The sequence below is a fragment of the Elephas maximus genome, chromosome 3, assembly GCF_024166365.1.
Source record: "Elephas maximus indicus isolate mEleMax1 chromosome 3, mEleMax1 primary haplotype, whole genome shotgun sequence".
Classification (NCBI taxonomy): Eukaryota; Metazoa; Chordata; class Mammalia; order Proboscidea; family Elephantidae; genus Elephas; species Elephas maximus.
Genome location: NC_064821.1, coordinates 34,049,542 through 34,057,604, shown reverse-complemented (window position 1 = coordinate 34,057,604; position 8,063 = coordinate 34,049,542).

Below are 8,063 nucleotides of genomic sequence, written 5' to 3'. Positions count from 1 at the left end.
GGGTTCTCTGTTATGTCCCTGGTCACAGCACTCATTGGTTGTAGCCAGGCACCATCTAGTTCTTCTGGTCTTAGGCTGAGGTAGTCTCTGGTTTATGTGGCCCTTTCTGTCTCTTGGGCTCATAATTACTTTGTATCTTTGATAATCTTCATTCTCCTTTGCTCCAGGTAGGTTGAGACCAACTGATGCATCTTAGATGGCCGCTTGCTAGCGTTTAAGACCCCAGAAGCCACTTTCCAAAGTGGAATGCAGAAAGTTTTCTTAATAGATTTTATTATGCCAATTGACTTAAACGTCCGCTGAAACCATGGTCCCCTAACAGCTGCCCCTTCTACACTGGCCTTCGAAGCATTCAGTTTATTAGGGAAACTTCTTTGCTTTTGGTTTAGTCCAGTTGTGTTGACCTCTTCTGTATTGTGTGTTGTCTTTCCCTTCACCTAAAATGGTTCTTATCAACTATCTAATGAGTGAATACCCCTCTCCCTTCCTCCCTCCCTCCCCCCTCTCGTAACCATCAAAGAATATTTTCTTCACTGTTTAAACATTCTGGAGTTCTTATAATAGTGGTCTTATACAATATTTGTCCTTTTTGCAACTGACTAATTTCACTCAGCATAATGCCTTCCAGATTCTTCCATGTTATGAAATGTTTCACAGATTCATCACTGTTCTTTATCAATGTGTAGTTTTTCACTGTGTGAATATAACAAAATTTATTTATCCATTCATCCTTTGATGGACATCTTGGTTGCTTCCATCTTTTAGCTATTGTAAACAGTACTGCAATGAATATGGGTGTGCATATATCTGTTCATGTAAAGACTCTTATTTCTCTAGGATATATTCCAAGGAGTGGGATTACTGGATCATATGGTAGTTCTACTTCTAGCTTTTTAAGGAAGTACCAAATTGATTTCCAGAGTGGTTGTACCATTTTACATTCCCACCAGCAGTGTTTAAGTGTTCCAGTATCTCCACAACCTCTCCAACATTTATTATTTTGTGTTTTTTGGATTAATTCCAGCCTTGTTGAAGTGAGATGGAATCTCATTGTAGTTTTGATTTGCATTTCTCTAATGGCTAATGATCGAGAGCGTTTCCTCATGTATCTGTTAGCTACCTGAACGTCTTCTTTACTGAAGTGTCTATTCATATCCTTTGCCCATTTTTTAATTCAGTTATTTGTCTTTTTGTAGTTGAGTTTTTGCAATATCAGGTAGATTTTAAAGATCAGGGGCTGATCGGAAATGTCATAGCTAAAAACTTTTTCTAGTCAGTAGGTAGTCTTTTTACTTATTTGGTGAAGTCTTTGGATGAGCATAGGTGTTTGATTTTTTTAGGTGTTCCCAGTTATCTAGTTTTTCTTCTATGTTCTTAATGTTTTGTATACTGTTTATGCCATGTATTAGGGCTCCTAACATTGTCCCTATTTTTTCTTCCATGATCTTTATTGTTTTAGATTTTATATTTAGGTCTTTGATCCATTTTTAGTTAGTTTTTGTGCATGGAGTGAGGTATGGGTCTTGTTTCATTTTTTTGCAGATGGATATCCAGTTATGCCAGCACCATTTGTTAAACAGACTGTCTTTTCCCCATTTAACTGTTTTGTGGCCTTTGTCAAATATCAACTGCTCATATATGGATGGATTTATGTCTAGATTCTCAATTCTGTTCTGTTGGTCTAAGTATCTGTTATTGTACCAGTACCAGGCTGTTTTGACTACTGTGGCAGTATAATAGTTTCTAAAATCAGGTAGAGTGAGGCTTCCCACTTTGTTCTTCTTTTTCAGTAATGCTTTACTTATCCGGGGCCTCTTTCCCTTCCACGTGAAGTTGGTGATTTGTTTCTCCATACCAATAAAAAATGTCATTGGAATTTGGATTGGAATTGCATTGCATCTGTAGATCACTTTTGGTAGAATAGACATTTTTACACTTATGTAGGTCTCTTTGGGTTTCTTATAGTAGTGTCTTGTAGCTTTCTACGTGTAGGTCTTTTACATCTCTGGTAAGATTTATTCCTAAGCATTTTATCTTTTGGGGGGCTACTGTCAATGGTATTGATTTGCTGATTTCCTTTCGATGTTCCTTTTGTTCGTGTAGAGGCATACAGCTGATTTTTCCGTATTTATCATGTATCCTCATACTCTGCTCAACTCTTCTATTAGTTTCAGAAGTTTTCTTGAGGATTCTTTAGGTTTTTCTGTGTATAAGATCATGTCTTCTGCAAATAGAGATACTTTTACTTTTTCCTTGCCAATCTGGTTGCCCTTTATTTCTTTATCTGCCCTAATTGCTCTGGCTAGGACTTCCGGCACAGTGTTGAATGAGAGTGATGATAAAGGGCATCCTTGCCTGGTTCCTAATCTCAAGGGGAATGCTTTCGGACTCTCTCCATGTAGGATGATGTTGGGTGTTGGCTTTGTATAAATGCCCTTTATTATGCTGAAGAACCTTCCCTCGATTCCTATTTTGCTGAGAGTTTTTATTATGAATTGGTGTCAAACTTTGTCAAATGCCTTTTCTGCATTGATTGACAAAATCATGTGGTTCTTGTCTTTTGTTTTATTTATATGACGGATTGCATTAATTGTTTTTCTAATGCTGAACCTTCCCTGTATACCTGGTAGGAATCCCACTTGGTCATGGTGAATTATTTTTTCAATATGTTGTTGAATTCTATTAGCTAGAATTTTGTTGAAGATTTTTGCATCTAAGTTCATCAGGGATATAGGTCTATAATTTTCTTTTTTGTGGTGCCTTTACCTGGTTTTGGTATCAGGGATGTGCTGGCTTCACAGAATGAGTTTGGGAGTATTCCATCCTTTTCTATGTTCTGAAATACCTTTAGTAGTAGTGGTGTTAACTCTTCTCTGAGAGTTAGGTAGAACTCTGCAGTGAAGCCATCCAGAACAGGGCTTTTTTTTTGTTGTTGGGAATTTTTTTTATTACCTTTTCAATCTCTTCTTTTGTTATGGGTCTATTTAGTTGTTCTACCTCTGTTTGCGTTAGTTTAGGTAGGTAGTGTGTTTCTAGGAATTCATCCATTTCTTCTAGGTTTTCAAATTTGTTAGAGTACAATTTTTCATAGTAATCTGATATGATTCTTTTAATTTCAGTTGGGTCTGTTTTTCTATAGCCCATCTCATTTCTTATTCAGATTATTTGTTTCATCTCCTGTTTTTCTTTTGTCATTTTGGCCAGTGGTTTATCAATTCTGTTAATTTTTTCAACGAACCAGCTTTTGGTCTTGTTAATTCTTTCAATTGTTTTTCTGTTTTCTATTTCATTTAATTCTGCTCTAATTTTTATTATTTGCTTTCTTCTGGTGCCTGAGGGGTTCTTTTATTGCTCTCTTTCTATTTGTTCAAGTTATAGAGATAATTCTTTGATTTTGGCCCTTTCTTCTTTTTGGATGTGTGCATTTATTGATATAAATTGACCTCTGAGCACTGCTGTCACTGTGTTCCAATGATTCTGATAGGTGTTTTCATTCTCCTTGGATTCTATGAATTTCTTTATTCCATCCTTAAGGCCTTCTATAACTCAGACTTTTTTGATCAGGGTATTGTTCAGTTTCCAAATGTTTGATTTCTTTTCCCTGCTTTTTCTGTTATTGATTTCTACTTTTATGGTCTTATGGTCAGAGAAGATGTTTTGTAATATTTCGACGTTTTGGATTCTGCTAAGGCTTGCTTTATGACCTAATATGTGATCTATTCTAGAGAATGTTACATGTGCACTAGGAAAGAAAGTATACTTGGTTGCTGTTGAGTGGAGTGTTTTGTACATGTCTATGAGGTCAAGTTGGTTGATTGTGACATTTAGATCTTCCATGTCTTTATTGAGCTTCTTTCTGGATGTTTCGTCCTTCACCAAAAGTGGTGTGGTCAAGTCTCCTACTGTAATTGTGGTGATGTCTATCTCACTTATCCTCCTGGTATATTGTCCCTTTAGTCATTATGTACTGTCCCTCCTTATCCTTTGTGGTGGATTTAACCGTAGCCTATTTTATAAGAAATTAATATTGCCACTCCTGCTCTTTTTTGATTGTTGTTTACTTGATATATTTTTTTCCATCCTTTGAGTTTTTGTTTGTGTCTCTAAGTTGTGTCTCTTTTAGGCAGCATATGGATGGGTCTGGTTTTTTATCCTTTCTGCCACTCTCTGTCTCTTTATTGGTACATTTAATCCTTGTACATTCAGTGTAATTATAGATAGGTATGAGTTTAGTGCTGTCATTTTGATGTCTTTTTTCGTGTGTTGTTGACAGTGTCTTTTTCCCACCTAATTTTTTGTGCTGAGTGGTTTATTCTTACATATTGTCATTTCCTTTTATTCGTTGTTGATTTTGTTTCTGCTGAGTCTGTTTTTTTCTTGTATTTTATTTTGATAAGTATTATGGTTACTTTAATATTTACTGCTATATTTCTAAGTTTAAACCTGACTATTATTTCATTATATTGCCTTGTCTTCCTCTCCATATGACAGGCCTATGACTACATTTCCTAGTCCCTCTTTATTGTTCTAATGGTGGCCTCTTTTACATAATGACATTGCTGTTTCCCTGTTCTGAGCTTTTTTTTTTATCATGATTTATTTTTGTGATTTCCCTATCTGGGTTGATATCTGATTGTTCTGTCCAGTGTTCTATTCTTGGGTTGATATCTGATATAGATTTTCTAGCCAGAGAACTCCCTTTAGTATTTCTTGTAGTTTTGGTTTGGTTTTGATGCATTCCCTAAACTTTTGTTTATCTGGAAATGTCCTAATTTCACCTACATATTTAAGAGACAGTTTTGCTGGATATATGATTCTTGGCTGGCAGTTTTTTTCCTTCAGTGCTTTATATAAGATGTCCCATTGTCTTCTTGCCTGCATGGTTTCTGCTGAGTAGTCTGACCTTATTCTCATTGAGTCCCCTTTGTAGGTGACTTTTCTTTTATACCTGGCTGCTCTTAAAATTGTCTCTTTATCTTTGGTTTTGGCAATTTGATTATAATATGTCTCGGTGACTTTCTTTTAAGACCTACCTTACATGTAGTTTGATGAGCATCTTGGATAAATATCTTCTCATCTTTCATGATACTAGGGAAGTCGTCTGCCAACAAGCCTTCAACAATTCTCTCTGTATTTTCTGTTCTCCCTCCCTGTTCTGGTACTCCAATCACTAATAGGTTATTTTTCTTGATAGAGTCTCACATGATTCTTAAGGTTTGTTCATTTTAAAAAATTCTTTTATCTGGTTGTTCTTCAAATATATTGGTGCCAAGTGCTTTGCCTTCAAGTTCAGCAATTCTGCCTTCCACTTGCTCAATTCTACTCCTCTCACTTTCTATTGAGTTTTCTAATTCTGTAATTTTATTGTTAATCACCTGGATTTCTGATTGCTGTCTCTGTATGGATTCTTGCAGCTTATTAAATTTTTCATTATGTTCTTCAATAACCTTTTTAATTTCTTCAACTGCTTTATCTGTGTGTTCCTTGGCTTCTTCTGCATATTGTCTGATCCCCTTCCTGATCTCGTTCCTGATGTCTTGAAGAGTTCTGTATATTAATCTTTTGTATTCCGCATCTGGTAATTCCAGAAAGGCACCTTCGTCCAGAAGATCCCTTGATCTTTGTTTTAAAAGCTTGTTGAAGCGATAATGGTCTGCTTCTTTATGTGATTTGATATTGACTGTTGTCTCTGAGCCATCTATAAGTTATTGTATCAGTTTATGTTTGCTTACTGTATCCTAGCTTCTTGCTTTGTTTTGTTTTGATCAGCCCAAATAGGTTGCTTGAGTGAGCTAGCTTGATTATTTTTGCCTTTGAGGCTCTGACGTCCCATGACCAGATGGCTAGAGCTATTATCATATATATCAGTCTAGGAATCCATTCACTTTTCTTGTATGGATTCAGTTCAGCTGTCCAGGTAGTTGATCATCAAGTGTGTGGTACAGGCTCTGTCCTTACAGTCTTAGAGAGGCAGGGGTGATTGGTGTAGGTACTGGTATCCAGTTACATCAGGGGGTCATGTTCTGAACAAGGTAGAGTGCTGACAACAAACCCCGAGTGTCTGTGAGGAAAGCACGTCCACATTCCCTACAGTGCACAGGTGGATGGGTTCTGCATATGTACCATGGGCACCCAGTGCTTTTGGTTGCAAAGACTGGGAGGTACCACTTGTCCTTCGATCCCTGTCGTGGGTGGCTGGGTGACCTGAGTGGAGCCACCAGTCCTTAGGCCCGTGATGTGGGTAGGTAATGACCCTGTTTAATAGGAAAAGCCATGTCAAATATCAAACACCCACCTCTCCACCACACAGCTGAAAAGTTCCAGTCTGCCTACAAAGGCCTATTCTACTGAAATAGGCCCACACAGGTCCAGGCAGCAGGCAAATGTATTCAAAGTCCATGGACCTGTTTATGCCTGGACAGGAGCCACTTCTGTCTTGAGCTCCCCAGGTTAGTGGAGCTGGCAGATTATCTTTTCCCCAGTTGCAAGTTTATTCCTTCTCCAAAGCAGGGAGAGTGGCTCAGGATGTGCAGCAGGTTCTATCTGAGGCCCAGGGAAATCGACAGCCACTGTAGCTGGCTTGGGGGTTAGGGGTGCAGTAAAATAAATGCAAGTACTTAGCTTTTGCTGAGAGTGTCGTTCTTCTGTGGTTCCGGAGGTGTGAGTAGGCTGTGTGGCTGGCTGTTTCTCCCTGAGGAAACTGCTGCCAAATGCTACCACCAGCCCACTGCAGCCTGAGAGTTCCCAGTGATTCAGGTCCAGCAACTCCTCTCTGCTTCTGAACTGTCTCTGCCTCCCCCTGCTGCTCAGTCCTTTTTATAACTTTGCATTTGATGATCAGGGCTCCTAGCTTTTCATATATACAATTGTTTCACTTGTTTCTTTGGTTCTTTGTTGTAAGAGAGTTCACTGGGAGCATCTGACTACTATGACATTCTGGCCCTGCCTCGGCATTATTTTTTTGATATGATGCTGAATTCTGTTAACTAGAATTTTGTTGAGAATCTTTGCATCTATATTCATGAGAGATATTGTTCTGTAATTTTTTTTGTGGTGTTTTTGCCTGGTTTTGGTATCAGGGATATGCTTGCTTCATAGAATGAATTTGGAAGTATCCCTTCCTTTTCTACGTTCTGAAATAGTTTGAGTAGTACTGGTGTAAGCTCTTCTCTGAATGTTTGGTAGAATTCTTCAGTGAAGCCATCTGGGTCAGGGCTTTTTTTGGTTGAGAGTTTTAAAATTAGCTTTTCAGTCTGTTCTCTTTTTATGGGTCTGTTCAGATTTTCAATGTGATTTGTGTTAGTTTGAGTAGGTAGTGTGTCTCCAGAAATTTGTCCATTTCCCCTAGGTTTTCAAATTTGTTGGAGTATAGTTTTTCACAATACTCTGTTACGATCCTTTTTATTTCAGTTGGGTCTGTTGTAATGTCCCCTTTTTCATTTCTTTTTGGGTTATTTGTGTTCTTGCCTGTTTTTCTTTCGTCAATGTGGCCAGTGGATTTTTTATTTTGTCGATCCTTTCAAAGAAACAACTTTTGGTTTTGTTTCTTCTATTGTTTTTCTATTCTCTAAATCATTTATTTCTGCTCTGATGTTTATTATTTCCATTCTTCTTGTGGCTGTGGGCTTCTTTTGTTGTTCTCTTTCTATTTATTCAAGTTGTATAACTAAAGTTTTGATTTTGTCCCTTTCTTCTTTCATGTGTGCATCTAGTACTATAAATTGACCTCTGAGAACTGCCTTTGTTGTGTCCCAAAGTTTTTGTATGATGTGTTTTCATTCTTCTTTGGTTCTAGGAACTTTTGATTCCATCTTTGATTTCTACTATTACCCAGTGTTTTTTAAGAGGAGTGTTATTCAGTTTCCAAGTAATTTATTTATTTATTTCATCCTTACTCTTCCTGTTGTTAATTTCTCCTTTGATAGCATTGTGGTCAGAGAAGATACTTTGTATTTTCTCAATGTTTTGGATTTTGTGGAGGGTTGCCCTGTGGCCTAAGATGTGGTCTACTCTGGAGAACGTTCCACGTGCGTTGGAAAAGAATATATACTTTGCAGCTGTTG